The sequence below is a fragment of the Callithrix jacchus genome, chromosome 7 (assembly GCF_049354715.1).
Source record: "Callithrix jacchus isolate 240 chromosome 7, calJac240_pri, whole genome shotgun sequence".
NCBI lineage: Eukaryota > Metazoa > Chordata > Mammalia > Primates > Cebidae > Callithrix > Callithrix jacchus.
Genome location: NC_133508.1, coordinates 43,180,299 through 43,203,761, shown reverse-complemented (window position 1 = coordinate 43,203,761; position 23,463 = coordinate 43,180,299).

Below are 23,463 nucleotides of genomic sequence, written 5' to 3'. Positions count from 1 at the left end.
TTGTCTGGTGCATACAATTAATAGCGAGTGGTATTGTTATGACAACTTTTAAATTTACATGATGCAATTTTGCTTTCGAATAGAACTGTGATTTCTACAAGTGGTCATATATACTGAGATTAGTTCTAGGGCTTCACAGGCAAGTATATTAAAAGTTTTATCATTTGATTTCATTGCGTTAATTCTTTTTTTCTTTTTCTTTTTTTTTTGAGACAGAGTCTCTGTCACCCAGGCTGGAGTGCAATGGTGCAATCTCAGCTCACTGAAGCCTCCGCCTCCAGGGTCCAAGCAATTCTCCTGCCTCAGCCTCCTAAGCACCTCCTAAGTACAGGTGCCTGCTACCACACCTGGCTGATTTTTGTATTTATAGTAGAGATGGGGCTTCACCATGTTGGCCAGACTGGTCTCGAACTCCTGATTCCAGGTGATACACTTGCCTCAACCTCCCAGAGTGCTGGGATTACTGGTGTGAGCCACCTGCCTAGACCACTGTGTTAATTTTTATGTTTATCTTTGATGTATGCTGATAATAGGTTCCCATACATGGTAATGATATCCAAATTCCATTTAAAATAATAGTAACTGAATTAAACACATTAAGCAAACAATACTTCAGCTATTAGTTTTACTTAACTAAATTAAGCAAACAATAGCACATCACAAAAAACATACAGACAATACATAAATGGCCATGAAGTGGACAATGAGCTCCTTGGCCAGGGACATGTTTCTATATTTCTACTCCCAGCACCCTGTGTAGATCCCCGCATGGAGCTGAGAACTGCTCGGTGAACCAAGAAATAACATTCTTGTGACTGTTTTGGTGTTAGACAAGTTTTAAAAAGTTTCTTCATTTCCTTACATCTAGAGTGGGGATATTAATAACAGTCATCTCAGCTCAGGCCTGTGATTCCAGCACTTTGGGAGGCCGAGGCAGGTGGACCACCTGAGATCAGGAGTTCAAGACCAGCCTGGCCAACACGGTGAAACTCTGTCTCTACTAAATTCAAAAAATTTGCCCAGTGTTGTAGCAGGTGTCTGTAGTCCCAGCTACTCAGGAGGTTGAGCAGGGGAATCGCTTGAACCCAGGAGGCAGAGGTTGCAGTGAGCCAAGATCTTGCCATTGCACTCCAGCCTGGGCAACAAGAGCAAAACTCCATCTCAATAATAATAATAATAATAATAATAATAACAACAATAATTATAGTCATCTCAGAGACCATTGTGCAGGTTCAACAAACTCATGCCTGCAATTTGCTTTACCCGTGATAAGGACTGTGTTGTTTGGGTGATTTTCCTCAAATGGCCTTTTCTCTAGATTCTTGAGTGCAGCAAGGTTTCTGCTCTTTCTTTCCTCTTGTCTGGCAGAAGACTTGGCAGTCATTGCTTCTTCCTCAGGAATGGGGGCTTCCTGGGCTGCTGCTGACGTCAGCAGGACGGAGGGCTTTCCAGGATCTGGGAGCAAAGAGTTGACCCATGAAGAGCTCTCAACATTATTATGAACTTCCCCTTGGGCGTCACCTACCTCCTAGTCCTTGACTCCTTCCCACCTTCCTTATCTTCTAGGTACTCTGGAAAGGGTCAGAACTTCCAGACTCAGGTGAAACTGAGGACCTCTTAAAGCATTAACTCTCCCATGAGAATTTGTACTGTATCGGAGCCAGAGGGTAGTTTCTAGGTCTGTAGTCAACATTAATTGGGAAGGAGAATATCTTTCCTTCCTTCCTTCCTTCCTTCCTTCCTTCCTTCCTTCCTTCCTTCCTTCCTTCCTTCCTTCCTTCCTTCCTTCCTCCTTCCCTCCCTTCCTCTCTCTCTTGCTCTCTCTTTCTTTTTTTCTATATTCATTGAGCACCTGCTAGATGCCAGGCACTGTTCTGCGAGCTGAAGACACCGCAGAGAACAAGACAGCCAAGGTCCTTGCCTGTTTGGGTCTTATATTCTGACTGTGAGACACACAGTGCACAGTGCTCACAGATCTGGAAGAGAAGAACAGCACACAGATGATTAGATAGTAGCAGAGCAGCCACTGAGCTGATATGGTTGTGCAGGCGTCTCGGCCAGGTGATGCCTGCAGGTGGGAAGTGGGTCCCTATGTGGGTCAGACAGCCCTGGCATTTGGACTTTAGTTGGCTTTGTTAATGGGGTCTTCGCAGAATTGCTATGATCCCTGAAGTTTGCAGACTCTCACATCCAAACATTAGCACGAAGACTCATTCTCCAGTTAAACATTCTATTTGACTTTTTAAACCTTGGGCTAATTAGATGATCACTGCATTGATAGGCTTTGAGAATTTGTATTGGAAATGTCCTGTTCAGTATTGCAAGGGGAAAGGGGTCCCTGACCTTCAAGAACTTACCAGGGATAATCTAAATAATGATTAAAACAGTGACATGTTGGTGGAGGATTGAGAAATGATGCCCAACTCAGGTCTGATTTCACCAGCTCTGAGACCTTGGACAAATAATTTATAGTCTCAGGTTTCTTATTTGTAAGTGACTACCAACCTACCTTCCACATGGCATTTAGGTGAGCACCGGTGAGCAAAAACGGGGAAGGCAGACAGTCATGGCAGATGAAATACAAGCTTCCCAAAGACGTCCATGTCCTAATCCCTAGAACCTGTGAGTGTGTCACTTTATGGCAGAGGGACGTGGCTGATGCGACTCGGGTAGGAATCTTGAGATGGGGAGATTATCTTGGATTATCTGGGTGGGTCCAATCTCATCTCAGAAGACTTTCCAGGGAAAAGAGGTGAACTAGAGGAGATACAATGACAAAGGCAGAGGCAGAAGGGATATGAGTTCCGTAGGGGGTCCCTGAGCACGGAATTCAGGTGGTCTCTGGGAGCTATGGAAGGCAAGGAAATGGAATCTCTCTTAGAGCCTCCAGATGGGGTACAGCCCTGCTGGATGCCTCAGTTGTACAGCCCAGTGAGGCCCGTTGTGGACTTCTGGCCCCCCACCACTGAAAGATAATACATGTGTGTTGTTTTAAGCAATTAAATTTGTGCTAATATGTTCCAGCAGCCACAAGAAACTCACACAACAGCCCAGAGGCTACATGCAGCCCACGGCTTGTTTCTGCACCATCTGTGAGCTGAGAATGACTCTTCTAGATGAACAATTGAAATTGGTTTGATGAAAGAGAACACTAAACTTTTTTTTTTTGAGACGGAATCTTGCTCTGTCTCCAGGCTGGAGTACAGTGGCACAATCTTGGCTCACTGTAACCTCCATCGCCTGTTTTCAAGCAATTCTTCCACTTCAGTCTCCTGAATAGCTGGGACCACAGGCGTATGCCACCAGGCCCAGCTAATTTTTGTATTTTTAGTAGAGACAGGGTTTTACCATGTTGGCCAGGATGGTCTCAATCTCTTGACCTCGTGATCCGCCCTCCTTGGTCTCCCAAAGTGCTGGGAGAGAACACTAACTTTAATCTCAATGAAACAGAACAGTATTCTAAAAACAGGGATTTCATTCATATTGTTAGTAGACTTGTATTACCCATATTTTGTGTTTTAAAAAAGCACTGAATTATGATGATCTCTGTCAATAAAAATGTGTGAGAATTTGTTTTCTCTCTTATTATATGAGTCTGTAGGTAATAATCTTGAATTTGCCTCTTGGCCTGCCAAGCTGAAAATCAGCTCTCTGGATCTTTATGAAGAAGTCCATCCACCTGTGAGCAAGGCCTTGGAAAGCTGCTCACACACCTCAGCAGGTGACTGCTCCGCAACAGTCATTTTTAACAACAGGTGGAACTACCATCTTTGTCCCAGAGTGGCTTTGGGGCTAGGGCTGGAATTGGCCTTGCTGTTTCTCCTTTTCATTGGCATCCTCGATTATCCATGGAGAAGCAGATGTCTATGGTGGGGACTGTCACAGATAGCTATTGAAGAGGTGACCCATGCTTTAACTATTTTATTGAATAGAATAGTGGGCAAGTAGAAATTTCCTTTCCAAACTTTCCTTTCTTGTTAAAGAATAAGTGTGCTAATACCTCTTTGTTAATCCCTATCCTGCATAGCTGTTAGATATGCCATGCTTATAGGCACGTAGTATATTCTAGGTCCTTGTACTTTAACCAAGATATCTGTGCTGGACGTGCTCCCAGACATGTCCCAGCTCTCACTGCTTTTACCAGTTTAAAAAAGTTTTAAGTTATTAGCCAATCAGGTTTTAGTTTAGGTTGTGAGGTCTGGCTCCAGCCAATGGAGATCAGACACAGAAGTAAGGATGAAGGCATAAGGGATAAATTTGTCAGATTTTCTTTGCATCACCGAGCAGCTATTTCCAACAAATAGGAATATAATCCCCCACCCCAAAGAGTGATAATGGCAAAATCTGGGGCAGCTGGCCTTCTGGGCACCTGCGGTGTCAGCTCCAGGGACCAAAAGAGGGCAGCTGGGGCTGCTCCCTGTCCTCCAGGGGTCCCCGTACATGATCGGTGGGAGGGAACATGTCCACAAGCAGCCCTAAAGATGGCAAACCCTCAGAGCTCCCCACCCCCAGACACGCTTCCTGCTGGAGCTCCCTGAGCTGGGCTGTCCTGAGCCAGGGTTGCCTGGGGTCCAGTACATAGGTCAGTAGTGAATGAGTGGTGTGTGTTTTTCTCACCACGTGAGGTCATATGAAGACACTTCTATTAAGAGCACTCGAGGATGCTTCTCCCCAGGACAGGGGGCTTGATGGCACCAGAGCCAGACTGCCCGTGTGGAACCCTCTCCCACATATACAGCGGTGTGGCCTGGGGCCCCGGTTTTCCCATCTCCTAACTGGGGCTAATTATCATTACTCTGTTGTGGGGGTGTTGTGAGGATGAATTGAGTTCATATGTGCAGGATTCTTGAAACAGTGCCCAGCAGATAACAGGTGGTGCACAAGGGAGACCTCTGTTGTCCTCCTCATTGCTCTGGCGAGTGTTTGACATATCCACAACCCAAGCAAAGGTTTTTGCCTGCGAATCCTGTATGCTATTCACACCCTCCTACCTGCCTTTGTATTGTGAAGTTAGAGTAAGATGTTTCATGAAAGGAGCCCAGTGCTGTGGTGGTCAGAGAGGGACAGTGGTTTGTTGCTGAAGAGCAGCAGAAGAGGTAGGTTTTTTTTTCTGTTGTTGTGTTTTTTGTTTTTTTGAGATGGAGTCTTGCTCTGTTGTCCAAGCTGGAGTGCAATGGCATGATCTCTGCTCACTGCAACCTCCGCCTCCTGGGTTCAAGCAATTCTCCAGCCTCAGGCTCCTGAGTAGCTGGGATTACCAGTGCCTGCCACCACACATGGCTAATTTTTGTATTTTTAGTAGAGACGGGTTTCAGGCTGGTCTCAAACTCCTGACCTCATGATCTGCCTGCTTCAGCCTCCCAAAGTGTTGAGATTACAGGCGTGAGCCACCATACCTGGCCCACAAGAAGCAGTTTTTAAGGTAATTCTTAGAGGATGGAAAAGTCCTCCATGGGTGTGGAACAAAATAAGGGTACTCTAGGGAGCAGGAACCCCTTGCACAAAGGCTTGGAGCTGGGAAAGTCAGGGCTTGATATTGGAGGAGCAAAAAGCAGTCTTCCATGCCTAGGAAAGGGCAGGGGCCGGACAGTAGAGGGCTGGAGGATGGGGAGAGGGAGGATTGGGATGCAGTGATTGCTTATTGGCAGGTTGAGCATGAACTGTCTGAACATTCCTGCTTTGGTGGGGTGGGGGGTAAGGCTCTCCTTGCTCTGGCACTTGGGCAGATGGCCACCCACACCGAATGGGGCCAGAAGTCACTCCCAACATCAACAGCCACCACACCACTGCAGCAACAGCAGGTCTCTAATTGCCTATCCTGCTGAGAGCAATTCATGCTGCACAGGCTGGAGAGGAGGCAGCCGCACAAGATCCCGGTCCGGGGTCACTAAGAGCTGAACCGGGGAGCTGCATGGTGGGGGACGCTCCTCTGTGGGGGTCTGGCCTTGGTGGGGTTTGCTTTGCATCTGGCACAGCCACTGCAAGGGCTGCTGCTGACTCCCCTGTAGCCTCTGACCTCATGCACTGCACTCTGCACTCTAACGGCCCCTCCAGCTCCGTGTTCATTGGCGAACATCTCCCTGTTTCCCAGCCTCCCGATCATGTGGTAATTTCTTGCCCACAAAGCTTCCTTGGCTTGCTGTTTCCTCATCCCCCTGGATGACTCCGAGAGATTAGCTGGGCCCTGGCTAATTAAGCACAGAAGAGGCGCAGGGAGCTGCATGCTGGGCCTGGGCTCGGAGAGGCCACTCAGTCCCGTGGCAAAATCGCTTCTGTTTGATCACATTAACTCCCCAAATGGCTTCAGGAGTCTTATTTCCTATTTGTAGGGGTTTTAATTTTTGTTGACTTTTGATGAACAGGTGCATGAGTCCAGAAGGGCTTGTCATTTGGGCTCCGGGTAGCAGCGCTGAGTAAGCTGACTCTACCATTTTCTCTCACGGACTCTCTCTGAGTCTCTGGCCTGGTGCCTGTGGTTTCTGCTTCCTCGTTCCCACAGTGGGCATGTGTTCAGGCTTGCCATGGCTGACCTGCCACAACCCCTGCTCTTCAAACCTCTTGGTTCAGGAAGACTTTGTCTGAGTAGATGACCGTCTGGATCCTACTGGGTCCCACATCCAGCGCCAAGTGGGGAGGTCCACTGATTCAGCTCCTCGCCTCATGCCGGGTCATGAGTCATAGCTCCTCGGTCATAGATTCCAATGCATTGAGACAGGCAAAGTGCCCACATCTGCCCAGGTGGCCACAGAAGGGGCTAGGATAGCCTGGAACCCCACATAGCTGCTGCACTGTCCCTGGGGCATGGGTGAGGCAATTTCCCCTGCAAGGGGACATGGTTAGGTTAGGGTGAGGATGTCTTGCTTTCCAACCTGAAAACCTGCTGTGGACCAAAAGGAGGAGTATTTTGGAGTTGAGAGTCACAGGGAGAGGTCATTAATGAACACTAATTGTCGCATACGTAAGCATGGGCTGGGATGAGACCAGATAATGTGGCTCTGAAATAGGATTTCTTAATCAGAAGATGAACAGAAAATAGGAAGCTTGTGGCAACATGAACCTTTCTGGAAAAGGAAAGGGACCTGCTTGTCATACTGGACAGGCCTCTACAGAGTGCGATGAGGACTCCCGTAGTCATGCTGCTGTGGGCTGAATGTACCCTCAAAGTTCATGAGTTGGGAAATTAACCCCAGTGCAGCAGTGTGGTTGGGGGGAACCTAGAAGAGGTGCTTAGGCCATGAGATTCTGTCTCCATGAAAGCAGTAAGCCTGGTATCTGGGTCAGGCGTGGGTTAGATGTCTTGGGGGTGGGATACTGGTAAAAGGATGAATCTGGCCCCATTCCCCAACCCCCCTCAGCCCTCTTCCCATTTCTCGTTCTCTCACTCTGTCACCCTCCCACCTTCCACCATGCAGAAGGAAGTCCCTGGCTGGATGTAGCCCCTTGTCCTTGGACCTCTCAGCCTCTAGAACTTCAGTAAATAAATCTCTGTTCTTTCTAAAATACCGAGTCTCAGAGATGCTGTTACAGCAGCACAAATGGACCAAGACACAGGTTGGAATTCCCTCCTCTCTCTGCACTCTGTGGGCTTAACCTTTTACAGAGCTGCGTGGTTCACAAGAGGCTTCCAGCGCGTCTGCTCAGTAAGCCTTGAGCAACTCCGGGGTGCGGGTCCGTCTTCATTTCAGCTCACCTCTCTGCTTTCTCTTAGTCAAAGCTCCTTCCTCTGCTGAGTGTGGTGTTTTCCATGTGCAGAGGATTCATGCCAGAAGTCAGAGGGTCCTTAGCTTTCCTGGGAGTCCGGGGGAGGCCTGGAAGGGCAGCAGCCGAGGCAAGGATTTCCAGCCCCGGCGTTCATCAGGGCACAGACCTGCAGCACAGGCTGCCCTCATCTGAAGGGGTCACTGCTTTCCTTTCTAGTCTTTCAAAATGCAGGCTTGGTTTACTTCTAGTTTTAAAATAATTCTCCCCCAAGTGACCACTTACCTGTCAGCTCCTCCTAGAAAAACCATTTTATTCTTCCAACACCATCCAAGAAAGGACTTGCAATTTAAAAAAGTTAAAATCAATCAACTAAAGGATTTTAATCTTTTAAAGCATATAATGAAAGTGAGTTTGTAAGACTTTAGCCTCGCTGTAAACTGGGTTCAAGTTCATGCTTTCCATAGATAAACCTTCTCGAAGGCTCTGGTTTCCTCTCCCCACTTCCCTCACCTGTCCCCTGGTGTTCTCCCTTTCACCTTCACCACCAGGACCCAGTTAGCCGTTCCCCTTAAATACAGTGTGTAGCATTTCACTTCTTTGGATTACAAAAGTGCTATCAGCTATGTGTAAAAAAAAAGTTTTAAGCTGGGGCAGTGGCTCATGCCTGTAATCCCAGCGCTTTGGGAGGTCGAGGAGGGCGAATCACGAGGTCAGGAGTTCAAGACCAGTCTGGCCAACATGGTGAATCCCTGCCTCTATTGAAAATACAAAAAATTAGCTGGGTGTGGTGGCAGGTGCCTGTAATCCCAGCTACTTGGAAGGCTGAGGCAGGATGATTGCTTGGACCTGGGAGGCAGAGGTTGCAGTGAGCAGAGATCACACCACTGCACTCCAGCCTGGGTGACAGAGTGAGACTCCAAAGAAAAAAAGTTCATGATCAGTATTACTGTGTTGCTCACCATGCTCTGTTCCCTTCACTCACCATTTTAATGCATATGTGACCCAGGATTCCATCCTCAGTGGTGTTATATGACAAAGACTTTCTGGGTCATTGAAATTAAAATTAAAAGCTATTTGTATGGCATACAGCCCAGTAGGTTCAGCTCTGACATGGGCCGTGGGAAATTCTGTGGTTCCGCACTTGAGTTTAAAATCCCTCTCAACCCAGAAGCAAACTCACACCTCCAGGGATCTCTACAGCTGAAGGGAGACAAGAGGGATCCCATTTGAGTGTGGGAAGAGGGAGAGAAGAAAGATGGCTGTGGTGAGCAGGCTGCTGGGGGGATGCAGCCCTTTGCCCTGCAGAACCCGCTGTTGGCCTGGACCTTCTTGCTCTTGCTTTCTGCTTTAGAGGTATCTGTCATAGCTGATGGGGTGAACCCACCCCCACCCCAAACCACATGCAGGAGACTTCCCTGATTGGCTGCTCCTTCCAGAAAAGCCTGGTCCTCCCCGGTGGACTCATGCGTTTGGTTCATGCATCTCGGTCTCCAGTAGCAGGTACAGAACATTTATCTGTGTTTCTTTATCAGATACAATTTAGATGGGAGACAAAGGACATCAGCTGCTTACAGAACAAGCCACTCAGTGCACTGTGTCTCTCAGCTCCTAACCCAGCCACTTGGCTCTCTGCTTTTCCATTTGGATTTGTGTATCTTCTCTGTCATCAGTTTTGTCATCTATCTGTGATTCTTTCTTTTTCATTCTCATTAAACAATAACAGCAGCTCTCAGCCCCATTATGCAGCATCATGAAATAGAAAGCAAACTTTCTTTCTTGAGGGAAAGTATAGTCTTGACTCACAAAATCACCTTACAAACTTCTCTCAGTTCCCTCACGGCATATTTAAAGATGGAAGAAGGTCTTCCTTTGATCAGCTGAGAGTGTCCTTTGTGGCGGGTAGATAGGAATATTTGCAGCAAAGGGAAGCTGAGTTTACCGCAGAGAGTGTGACCTCGGAGTTGGGGCCCAATGCTCGTGTGCAGTCAATCCTCCGTGACCGGCGTGGGATTCTCCATCTGTGGAACTGCAGCCATTAGGAACCGCAGGCTGGCTCCTCATTTTCAGTCAGCATCCGGGCCACCTCCTCTTGTCAACAGGCAGGAAACGCAAACTCCTTCCAGCAGCAGGTGCATCACAGAGGCTTTCCCAGATGAAGCAAAAGTGGGGACAGTATTGAGGATAGCTCCTCCTTCCACAGGCACAATTGAGCCTGGCTCTGCCTGCAGGGCTGGAACTTTGGGGCTGTGCAAGTTCGGGGGTCACGCCTGAGAGTGAGCATCTCCTGGAACAATTCACCCTAAATGCCTCATTCCTCACCTTGCCCCAGGCCCGCCCCTGACCTAGAACCTCAGTTTTATGTTGTCAACTCTAAATAGGGCTTGCCTTAATTCCCACGTCTGGGTGTAGGCATCCAATCACACTGAAGTCATTTACTAAGTGAGAACCTGCATTTTACTTTGTCAACTCTATACAGAGCTTGCCTTAATCCCCCATTCTCGGTGTGGACACCCAGTCACTCTGAAGTCACTTACTAAGTGCCTGGTGCTTCAGCACTTGTGTGAGATCCCGGGGACGCTGTTTAGAAGCTTGCAGACCAGCAGTGCAAACATGGAACTTAGAGGAAAAGTAAGCCTCAGCTTGTCTGTGCAGCAGTGTGCACTGTGTAAGTGAGAGATCGATTCTGTTACTTATAAAGGATTTGTAATACAGTAACAGGAAGTAATAGCTTCACTATCAGTGTAGTGATAGTATTAGTAATAGTATGGTAGTCCCATTAGTAATATTATAGAATAGCAGTAGTAATAGCAGAGCAAACATGAGTAATAGGCCAGGTGTGGCTCATGCCTATGATCCAGGTACACCGGGAGGCCTAGGTGGGTGGGTCACCTGAGGTCAGGAGTTCTAGACCATGCTGACCAACATGGTGAAATCCCGTCTCTACCAAAATACAAAAATTAGCTGGATGTGGTGGCCTGCACCTACTAATCCCAACTACTTGGGAGGCTAAGGCAGGAGAATATCTTGAACCCAGGAGGCGGAGGTTGCAGTGAGCCTAGATCATGCCTTTGCACTCCAGCCTCGGCAACAGAGTGAGGCTACATCTCAAAAACAAAACAAAACAAACAAACAAAAAACACATTAGTAATAGTATTAACAGTAATGTTACTGTTACCACCAATGGTAATAGTAACGGTGGTGTCATGATTCATAATGCGGAGTGGCCGGCAAAACACATTAGTAATAGTATTAACAGCAACGTCACTGTTACCACCAATGGTAATAGTAACGGTGGTGTCATGATTCATAATGCGGAGTGGCCAGCAAATTCTATGGTATAGTTCCTGATCCAGATTCTCACCTTCCACAGTCACTGGCCATATGATATTAGACAAGTGATTGAACTTCCCTGTCTCTTCATGTCCTCATCTAGAAAAGGATTAAAAGCCATATTCATATGACCCATGTTGATGTGAACATTTAATTGGACAGGGTGATTACTGCGCTTAGGAAAGAGCCTGCCGTGTGTTAAGTGTTGGATGACCATTGCCAGTGACTGCTCTGCTTTGCTGTGCAGGCATCACAAGAACTCAGGGACATTCAGGAATACCCACGCATTGCTCCTGCTTCTGCACAGTTCAACAGCTATAATGGTTAATCAGGTATCGACTGGACTTGGCTGTGGGATGCCCAGATAGTTGGCTAGACATCAGTCCTGGGTGTGTGGGCGAGGGTGTTTCTAGAAGAGATGAGCATTTAAATTGGTGGACTGAATGAGGCATGTTGCCCCACCCTGTGTGAGTGGGCTTCATGTAATTCACTGAGGGCCTGAATAGAACCAAAAGGCTGAGGAAGTAAGAATTCTCTCTGCCTGGCTGCTGGAGCTAAGACACCTGTCTTCTGCTGTCAGACTGAGAGTGACACCATCAGCTCCCCTGACACCTGGTTCTCAGACCCTTGGACTTGAACTGGAGCTATACGCTGGCCTTTCCTGGTTGTTAGCTTTCATATGACTGATCAGGGACTTCTCAGTCTTCGTAACCATATGAGACCTGTCTTGTATTGGGTCTGTTTCTCTGCAGAACTCTGACTAATACAGTGGGTCTGGGGCAGGCTGGGCTCACTCTTAGGCTTGGCTGGGGCACTGGGGCTGGACCAGGCTTCAGTCACTACCTTCCTCTTCTTGGGAACAGTGGGCAGACATGATAATGACAGAACGTTGGAGCCAGCCAGTCCGGTGCTTTTCAGATTTGGCTTGCAGATCATCTAGCAACATTCCCTTGGCCAAAGCATGTCCCAGGGCCAAGCCCAGTGTAGGGAACTGTGCCATTCCCAAAAGGAGGGCACCACAGCGATGATCAAGGGGGACTTGCATGAATGCAACCTTCCAGGGATGGTCCTGTAGTTCACTCTGAATCTGAGCTACCTTCTCTTAGCTTTACTTAGGTGAGCTGTGGCCAAGGGTGAAGTTATCTGAGTATGTATTGAAAACTCCAGCCATTATTGTAGCGTGATGCTTTGTCATGTGACCAAACTCTTTTGTGTTGGGTTGAGATTTTTAACACCCAAACAAGTTTGAATCTTCTGCAGTGAAGTTGTTCCTTTCTTCCCAGGGAGGAGAAGGAAGAAAGAGGTGGCGGTATGCAGGTTATGACATCATTCCGGAGACATCTTATCTAAATCCTCATAACAGATGTTTGGTGAAAGGTGAAACGAAGACATAAGCCTCTTAGAAGTATTGTCAAGCCATCGTAATCTCTTCCAACGTGTTTTACCGGTGCATGCTCCATGCAGGGTGGCCCAGCACTCCACGTTATCAACACTCACCAGATACTGCTCTGAGCTGCTGAAGAGCAGGTGACTTTGAAACAGAGAAAGGAATCTTTTGTGCTAAGGAGAATGGCAGTGCACAAACCGCTGAATGTTCAGAAGAAAATGCACTATCAGTCAGGATGCATCTTATCTGCGTGCTTTTTTTTTCTTAAAGAAGAAAGCCAATGGTCATTAAATGATCCATCTGGAAGGAACCCTGCTGTCACATCGCACATTCTCCTGCTCTCCCAGAAGCTTGCACATGAGTGTCCCAGGAAGAGCATTGTCTGCTTATCCCTCAGTTTTCCAGGAAAAATTAAACCGTGAATACTTCAAGAGCAGTGCCTGCCACTTCCGTGCAGCCTTTTGGTACTGATCACGAAAAAGAGATGTGCTTGTTAGGGATCTTTTCTTTCAGGGCCTATGGTGAGCACTTGGGGAGAGTCATGGTGGGGCTGGATGGAAGACAGGGACAGTGGTCAAGTGAAAGTGAAGGGCTTGAGCACTCTCCAGGAAGAATTTGTCAACTCCTAGTTGGTAGGCCCATGGCTGTGGTGGGTACTGGGTGCTTGACTTAGGTATATACCCATGAGCTGTGGTAGGTACTGAGTGCTTGGTTGTTGACTTAGGTATATAACCATGGCTGTGGTAGGTACTGAGTGCTTGGTTGTTGACTTCGGTATATACCCATGAGCTGTGGCACTGGGCACTTGGTTGTTGACTTAGGTTTATACCAATGAGCTGTGGTAGGTTCTGGGCACTTGGTTGGTTGTTACTTAGGTATATACCCATGAGCTGTGGTAGGTACTGGGCACTTGGTTGTTGACTTAGACATTTACAATGAGCTGTGTTAGGTGTTGGGTGGTTGGTTGTTACTGAGGTATATACCCATGAGCTGTGGTAGGTACTGGGCACTTGGTTGTTGACTTAGGTATATACCCATGAAACAAACACCACTATATATGCCATAAACCTATCTGTTCATCACCTCTACTAGTTTCCTCACATCCTTGTTTATTATCATTATTTGCAATAAGAACAATTAACATGAAATCTACCCTTAGTAAAATTTTAAAAGTGCAATACAGTGTGATTAACTACAGGTGCCATGCTATACAGTTGATATCTAGGGCTTATTCCCCTTGCTTAAATGAAAATTTGTACCCTTCGGCTAATTTCCTCCCCACTTTCCTGTCCTCCAGCCCCAGGTAACCAACGTTCTTCTCTCTGGTTCTATAAGTTGGACTATTTCAGATTCCTCATATAATTGCTATCATACAGTATTTGTCTTTCTGTGACTGGCTTATTTCACTTAGTAACACAAGTGAACATGTCCTCAAGATTCATCTTTGTTGTTGTAAATGGCAAGATTTCCTTCTTTTTTAAGGCCGGGTAATATTCGTGTGTGTGTGTGTGTGCACGCACGTGCGCGTGTGTGCATGTACAGTCATGCATCAGTATGTAAACATAACAATGTATCTGTCAGTGAGCCCCTATGTGACAGTGGTCCCATAAGATTATGAAATTGTATTTTTACTGTTATCTTTTTTATGTTTAGATACACAAATACTTGCCACTGTGTTACAAATGCCTATGGTGTTCAGCCCAGCCACATGCTGTATAGGTTTGTAGCCCAGGAGCAATAGACTGTACCATAGAGCAGAGGTGTGAAGAAGTCTGTATCGTCCAGGTTTATGTAAATATACTCCAAGATGTTAGCACAACTGTGAAATTGCCTGAAGATGAATTTATCCCCATTGTTAAATGATGCATGACTGTGTGTGTGTGTGTGTGTACTATCTATCATAAAATATTTTCTTTATCCATTTATTCATGATGGGCACTTAGGTTGATTCCACCTCTTGGGTATTATGAAGAATCTGCAATGAACATGGCAGTGCAGCGGTCTCTTTGAGATCCTGGTTTCATTTCCTTGGGATATATACTTAGAAGTGGGATTGCTGGATCATATGGTAGTTCTATTTTTATTTTTTTGAGGAGCCTCCATGGTGCTTTCCAGAGTGGCTGCACCAAGGTGGCATTCTCACCAACAGGGCACAAGGTTTCCTTCACTCCACGTGCTTGCCGACATGTTACCCTTTCCTTTATGTAATAGCCACCTAATAGGTGTGAGGTGATATCTCATCGTAGTTTTTGACCTGTGTTTCACTGATGATTAGTAATGCTAAGCACAATTTCCTATGGCCATTTGTATGTCTTCTCTAGTTTCTTTCTCCAGTTTTTAACTGGGTGTCTTGGTCTTTTGCTCTTGAGTTACAGGAGTTCTTCATGTATTTTGGATAAGCAATGGGAGTTCCTTATATATTTTGGATAAGGATGTTGTTACACTGCAGGCATGGTGTTCCAGTTACATATTATTTTTCTAATACTCTTTGAAATAAATGTCCACCTGTTAAAAAGGACTTAGCTCCACCCCATGTTGTCACCCCCAGGAATGTCCATTCCACACTTTAGAACACTGAGTTATGGCAGCCAGAACTGTAGTCAGCAGCTCAGCCCCAGGTGTCTAATATTCTTCAAGGTCCAGCACAAGTCCACATACTCTAGAAAGACTCTGAGGATCCAGGCTGTGTGGCACAGTGGAAGGAGATCTAGGTTCCATGAAGGCAGCCTTGGCTCTTCATTCAGCTCTGTCACTGCTACCTGTGGCCTTGGACAAGTTGGAGGACCTCTCTGGGTCTCAGTGTCCTCAACTGTAAAGGAACAAGCCTTCTTTCCTTCTTTTTCCCCTTCCCTCTCCCCATTCCTTTATCCTTTTCTCTTTCCCTTCTTTCTTCTTTCTCCCTCTATCACTTTTTCTTTCCTTCTTCTCTCCCTTTTGCTTCCCCCATCCCTCCCTTCTGTACTTCTTTCCCTCTCTTTATCCCTTCCCCTTTACCTTTCCTTTTCATTTATTTTTATTCATCTGTTTATGTCTCAGGTTCACCTAACAGTCATGGCTTCTTGAAGATTCTTGAGTCAATAACAACAAACATTAAAGCAAACAAAGACAAATACAGTGATGCTTGAAAGTGATTTGGGAAATCGTGTCACCACATGAATTCGAAAAGTCCAGGGATAGAAAATATGACAAATTAAGTTGATTTCAGAAGAGCTCCTTTTGATCCAGGTCTATGTAGATTTCTTTGGGTTCAGGGGGAGGATGTGCTTTTGAAATCCATTCTTTCAGAGCCTTCACCTCACTGTTTCTGGCACCATCTCAGCTTTTCTGAGTCAAGAGGAAGGTTAGGTTCTCAGAGTTTCCTAGATATTAGAAAAGGTGGGTCATGCCATGTTACACAAGATGAGTTGGAAGCAGGGGTGGGGGGTGCTCGTGAGAGTGTCCAAACCAATGGCTGGGCCACTGGGTGAGCAGGTGAGAAGTCTGTGCACAGGGGGCTGGGCATGGGTAGGAGACCTTAGAAGCACCCGTGCTTGCTGCAGATGTGTCCAAATTGACGGGAAGCCTCCATGACCTTGGATTTGGTTTGGCTGCTTGTCCCCTCCAAATCTAATGTTAAAAGTGCATACCCAATAATATCAAAGCTGAGGCCTGGTGGGAGGTGTTTGGGTCATGGGGGTGGATCCCTTATGAATGGCTTCATGCTATCCCGGCAGTAATGAATGAGTTCTCACTCTGTTTGTTCACAAGAGAGTTAGTTGCTTAAAAGAGTCTGACACCACACCCTGCTCTCTTTCCTCCTCTCTTGCTATGCATTGCTATTTCCCCTTCACCCTGTGCCATAATTGGAAGCTTCCCGAGTCCCTCAGCAGCAGCAGATACTGGCACCATGCTTCTTGTGCAGAACCATAGCTGAATAAACTTCTTTCCTTTATAAATTCCCCAGCCTTGGTTATTCCATTATTGCAACAGAATAGACTAAGACATCTTTAACTCATGTCAGTGCCACAGACGTTAGTGAAGGGTTTACTGGGATGGCCAAGAATACCTCCAGCAAGAGGGGACACTCGAGCTTTCCAGGGATGAGACTCTGGTGTCTTGGCTGCATGTCCAGCAATTTCCCCAACAAACCCATTTGAGGATCATATTTTATCTTCTGAATTTTCAAGTGTGTGTAAATCACTGGACACAAACCCACTGTACCTTCTCCTTTTAAGCTGGCGCATTCTTCCGTCATGGCTCTGGCTGACACCCTTCCTCCTGGTCAGTGTGATGCTGTCATTGTCACCAGGTGCCACAATGAAGTATGACATGAAAATGACGGTGCAAAGTTATGTCATCATAAAAATGAGTCAGTTATACATTACCTGAAGCTATAATTAAGAATCTTTTAATGAATATCTCATTTTGATCAATCCTAAAGCATGGATACAAATGAAAAATGTTTTGTGAAAATGCAGTGGAGCATCAGCAATTGTATTTAATTCTCAGTTGAATGAATTTTAATCAGCATTGGTATTATAGGACTACATATCGAAGATTACAGAGCTTGCTATAATGAAGATGCACTTTATTTATAGGGTCTAGGACCTCATTACCATTAAATTCAGGCAAGCAAAGAAGTAAAGAAAAGTCTCTCTTAAATAGAAAGCTGAGTCCCAGAGAAGGGAGATTCTGGTTCAAGAAATGTTCAAAGACCGACGGTATAAAGCCGCCTCTCGATCCAGCTTTATACTGAAATTGTCCTGATGTGATGCATGAAGCCACCTGCATGGTGAATATGGCACTGTTTTGTAAGCTTTTTAAAGGGAAATGTCACATTCAGTAAAGTATACATGCTGTGCATCTTGATGGACGTTTATGAACTGAACACACCTGTATAAACACAGGAGGACCAGGCTGCACACTGGAAGGCTCCCTGTGCTCCCACCTGGCCATTACCACGCCCACCTTCCTGACACCCTCTGGGTTCCATAATGATCCATTTGTTTTGTCCGTTTTCTCCTTTAAAGATAACCATACAGTATATTCCCATTTCTCTCTGACTTTTTAGACATATCTCATCAATCTATGTTGCTCTCTAATAATAGATGGTTCTTTTCTCTATTCTATAAACATACAACAATCCATGTATTTATCCTATTGTCAGTGGGAAATTAGATTGCTTCCAGTTTTGGGCTGTTATGAACAGTGCTGCTGCGAACATTCTTTTTTTTTTTGTTGTGAATGTAGCTAGTGAATTCTGTGAAACATATGCCGAGGACCCAAGGGTTCGACCTCTTTTCGAAGTGACCTCCCCCATATCATGGCTCTATGTACTCTCTGACAATGAGCTGTGATGGGATAAAACTGCTGTCTGCAACTGCTCAGGTGGAGTTTCTCTGTGGACGTCTATCATCTCAGCCTCACATGCGATGAAACCTCGCATCCCCCCAACTCCTTTCAAGTCCCATTCGTCCTCTCCAATCCTTCAGGATGTCCTCCTGGCTTTACTTTTCTCCCCCATCACTCTCACTGCACAACTCACCCCGGCGTATTGCCTTAAAAAACAGCAGCTCTAATGTTAACAGGCTCCGTGAATTATGAATTCGGGCAGCACAGAAGACACAGCTTGTCTCTGTTTCACGGTATCCGGGACCTCAGCTGGGAAGACTAAAAGCCTGGGGTGTTGCAGTGGTCAGGACTGGGATCACCCACAGGCGTCTTCAGGACTGGGATCACCCACAGGCGTCTTCAGGACTGGGATCACCCACAGGTGTCTTCAGGACTGAGATCACCCACAGGCATCTTCAGGACTGGGATCACCCACAGGTATCTTCAGGACTGGGATCACCCACAGGGATCTTCAGGACTGGGATCACCCACAGGGATCTTCAGGACTGGGATCACCCACATGGATCTTCAGGACTGGGATCACCGACAGGCGTCTTCAGGACTGGGATCACCCACAGGTGTCTTCAGGACTGGGATCACCTACAGGTATCTTCAGGACTGGGATCACCCACAGGCGTCTTCAGGACTGGGATCACTGACAGGCATCTTCAGGACTGGGATCACCCACAGGTGTCTTCAGGACTGGGATCACCCACAGGTATCTTCAGGACTGGGATCACCCACAGGTATCTTCAGGACTGGGATCACCCACAGGCATTTTCAGGACTGGGATCACACACAGGTGTTTTCAGGACTGGGGTCACCCACAGTTGTCTTCAGGACTGGGGTCACCCACAGTTGTCTTCAGGACTGGGGTCACCCACAGGTGTCTTCAGGACTGGGATCACCCACAGGTGTCTTCAGGACTGGGATCACCCACAGGTGTCTTCAGGACTGGGATCACCCACAGGTATCTTCAGGACTGGGGTCACCCACAGGTGTCTTCAGGACTGGGATCACCCACAGGTATCTTCAGGACTGGGATCACCCACAGGTATCTTCAGGACTGGGATCACACACAGGTGTTTTCAGGACTGGGGTCACCCACAGTTATCTTCAGGACTGGGATCACCCACAGGTGTCTTCAGGACTGGGATCACCCACAGGTGTCTTCAGGACTGGGATCACCCACAGGTGTCTTCAGGACTGGGATCACCCACAGGTGTCTTCAGGACTGGGATCACCCACAGGTATCTTCAGGACTGGGATCACCCACAGGTATCTTCAGGACTGGGATCACCCACAGGTATCTTCAGGACTGGGATCACACACAGGTATCTTCAGGACTGGGATCACACACAGGTGTTTTCAGGACTGGGGTCACCCACAGTTATCTTCAGGACTGGGATCACCCACAGGTGTCTTCAGGACTGGGATCACCCACAGGTATCTTCAGGACTGGGATCACCCACAGGTGTCTTCAGGACTGGGATCACCGACAGGTGTCTTCAGGACTGGGATCACCCACAGGTGTCTTCAGGACTGGGATCACCCACAGGTGTCTTCAGGACTGGGATCACCCACAGGTATCTTCAGGACTGGGATCACCCACAGGTGTCTTCAGGACTGGGATCACCCACAGGTGTCTTCAGGACTGGGATCACCCACAGGTGTCTTCAGGACTGGGATCACCCACAGGTATCTTCAGGACTGAGATCACACACAGGTGTCTTCAGGACTGGGATCACCCAAAGGTGTCTTCAGGACTGGGATCACCCACATGTGTCTTCAGGACTCGGATCACCCACAGGTGTCTTCAGGACTGGGATGACCCACAGGTATCTTCAGGACTGGGATGACCCCCAGGTATCTTCAGGACTGGGATGACCCACAGGTATCTTCAGGACTGGGATCACTCACAGGTATCTTCAGGATTGGGATCATCACCCACAGGTATCCTCAGGACTGGGATCATCACCCACAGGTATCCTCAGAACTGGGATCATCACCCACAGGTGTCTTAAGAACTGGGATCATCACCGACAGGTATCTTCAGGACTGAAATCATCACCCACAGGTATCTTCAGGACTGGGATAATCACCCACAGGTATCTTCAGGACTGGGGTCACCCACAGGTATCTTCAGGACTGGGATCACCCACAGGTGTCTTCAGGACTGGGATCACCCACAGGTGTCTTCAGGACTGGGATCACCCACAGGTATCTTCAGGACTGGGATAATCACCCACAGGTATCTTCAGGACTGGGGTCACCCACAGGTATCTTCAGGACTGGGATCACCCACAGGTATCCTCAGGACTGGGATCACCCACAGGTATCTTCAGGAATGGGATCATTCACAGGTATCTTCAGGACTGAGATCATCACCCACAGGTGTCTTCAGGACTGGGATCATCTCCCACAGGTATCTTCAGGACTGGGATCATCACCTACAGGTATCTTCAGGAGTGGGATCACCCACAGGTATCTTCAGGACTGGGATCACCCACAGGTATCTTCAGGACTGGGATCACACACAGGTATCTTCAGGACTGAGATCATCACCCACAGGTATCTTCAGGACTGGGATCACCCACAGGTATCTTCAGGACTGGGATCACCCACAGGTGTCTTCAGGACTGGGATGACCCACAGGTGTCTTCAGGACTGGGATGACCCACAGGTGTCTTCAGGACTGGGATCACCCACAGGTATCTTCAGGACTGAGATCATCACCCACAGGTATCTTCAGGGCTGGGATGACCCACAGGTATCTTCAGGACTGGGATCACCCACAGGTGTCTTCAGGACTGGGATCACCCACAAGTATCTTCAGGACTGGGATCATCACCCACAGGTATCTTCAGGACTGGGATCATCACCCACAGGTATCTTCAGGACTGGGATCATCACCCACAGGTATCTTCCGGACTGGGATCACCCACAAGTATCTTCAGGACTGGGGTCACCCACAGGTATCTTCAGGACTGGGATCACCCACAGGTATCTTCAGGACTGGGATTATCACCCACAGGTATCTTCAGGACTGGGATCATCACCCACAGGTATCTTCAGGACTGGGATCACCCACAGGTATCTTCAGGCACATATCTGGAGTCCAGCTAGGATGACTCAAAGAGCAGGACTGATGCCCGTAGCCCATCTGTGGCTTCTCCAGGTGACCCGGCCTCTTCACAGCTTGGTGGCCTCAGTGGTCACGCTTCTTCCATGGCTTCACAAGGCTCGCAGCTGTGTGTTCCAGTGAACAGGAGAGAGGATGCATCATTTTTAGGCCCCAGCCTCATGTGGTACAATTGTACCCGATTACACTTTTGCCATACTCTGTGACACACAGCTGTCATGAGCCTGCCATATTGAGTGGGATGGGAATTAGACTCTGCCTCTGGATGGGGAGGTTACACTGTGGAGGAAAGGGACTGTGTATATTTGTGTGTCTTTTTGGAAAATGCAATCTGCAGCCTGCCATCTTCAAAATATATCCAGAAACATACGACTTTGCCCCACCTCCCCCTGGCTCCAGGTACCATCATATGTCAGCTGTATCATGAATAATACTGTTATTACCTCTTACCTGCATTATGGATGGTACTGGCTCTGCCAGTGTGGACAATGATCCCAGCAATAGCAGGTAATTGAGATCATCCACGCCCAGCATTCAGAACTTCGGTTAGTCTTCACAGAAGCTTTAAAGGCGGTATCCCATTGTATGGTAGGGAGTCCCAGGCAAAGGGAGTTGAGTGGCCCAGCCCAGCCCCTATGGCCCCACAGCAGCAGCCCCTGCCTTCCCGACTGCTATGTCTTTGAGTGCCATTTTTGGATCAGGGATATTCTAAATGCAAGGCACAGAGACTCACTGGAACCAGATTACATCACAGGGAATTTATCTCAAATGCACTGATCAGCCTCGGACAGGCTGGGTGCAATAACAAACAGCTCCTACCCAGTGGGGCCACACAACAAGGGTCTGTGTCTCCTCATGCAGAATATGCTGTGAGTCTGGCTGACTCATGTCGTTTACCTGTGGGCGGGGACCCTGTTCCTGTGGTCCAGACAGGGATAGAGTCTGATGGAGGCTTCATTGTCCACAGTGGCAGAGGGAACAGCCAGCCAGAGGACGTCCCACCAGCAATGAAGTGCTCTGCCTAGTGGTGACACAAATGTCCACAGCCCGTTGGCCAGAATACAGTGCCACACAACTGCAGGGGGCATGGGAGGGTGTCATCCTACCATGTGCCTGGCAGGAGATCAAAGCTGAAGGGGTTCATTGGAACACTCAGCCATGAACCTTGTGAAGCTGTCCATGTAAAGCATGACCACTGAGGCCACCAAGCTGTGAAGAGGCCGGGTCACCTGGAGAAGCCACAGATGGGCTATGGGCATCAGTCCTGCTCTTTGAGTCATCCTACCCGGACTCCAGATATGTGCCTGATGATACCTGTGGGTGATCCCAGCCCTGGCCGCTGCAATACCCCCAGGCTTTCAGTCTTCACAGCTGAGGTCCCAGATACCATGGAGCAACTTCTGGAGTTGGAGAAGCTGAGGAGCCTGTCCCTGTCTCTGGGTATCTCTGTCTCTTCCTCTCTTCTTTGCTCTCCACGGTCACCGGCTTCCTGCCAGCTCAGTCTCCAATGGCTTCTTGATCATTCAACTCCATTATTCACTGACCATTCTGAGGGTGCCCCAATTCCAAAATCTGCAGAGAAGATGCAGCTTGGCCCAGCTGACCTTTCCTCACTGGTCACTCTCTGGCCTGCGTATACACTGCTCTGATCCAGTCGTGTCTGGCCAGGGATGGGGAATCCTCAGGCAGCGGGAAGGAGCTGCCTAAGAAGCAGCCCTGGCCAGAGGCCCCAGGGATTCACATCTGTGGATTCTTACCTGCCCTGGACACTCAGCCACTCTCCACCCTGGGGCCAAACGATTGGCTGGGGAGCTGGCTGGGAAGCAGACAGAGGCCTTTATTTGAAAAGCATTGATAGCTACACATGGCAGCATTAACCAGAAATGGGTTTGGAGCCAGCTGGGACCTGGAGTGGCCCAACATCCACAGGGCCTGAAAGAAGTGGTCATGAGCTCTGGCAGATTCCCAGGTCCACGTCGTGGCCCTGTGGAAGGCCACTGGGAGGACGGCTGCACCGAGCGTGGCTCTCCCAGACTGATGATCTCATTTTGCTGGGCCCCACGCTGTCAGAACACAGAGTGCTGTTTACAGCCCCCATACCCAATCAATCACTTATTCATACAGTTTGAAGATTATAGCTGCTCATTTGCTCCTTCCAGTCCAACTTGTCATGGCGCGTCTCAGGGGAGACATCCACACAGCTGTATCAAAGCCATTCAACTCCTTCTCCATGGCAACAAACTGGGAGGATGGAACCCCACCAGCCACACTCTCGAGCTGGATGCACCGAGCTCCCACCCGAGCCCACCCGCCCAACGGGAGCAGCGAGGGTGGGGGGTCTTCATGAGCGCCCTCAGGCCTTCCAGCCAAAGCTCATAATCATGTTTGACGGATTGCAAGCCATTTGTCATCAGTAGGGCAGAAGGGCATGGCTGCTGTTACTCAACAAGGCCCTCTCACATTCCTGGGTGATCAGATTCAATCTAAGGGCTGTTTATTGGGAGCCTGTTAGCGTCAACCTTTGGGTCTACTT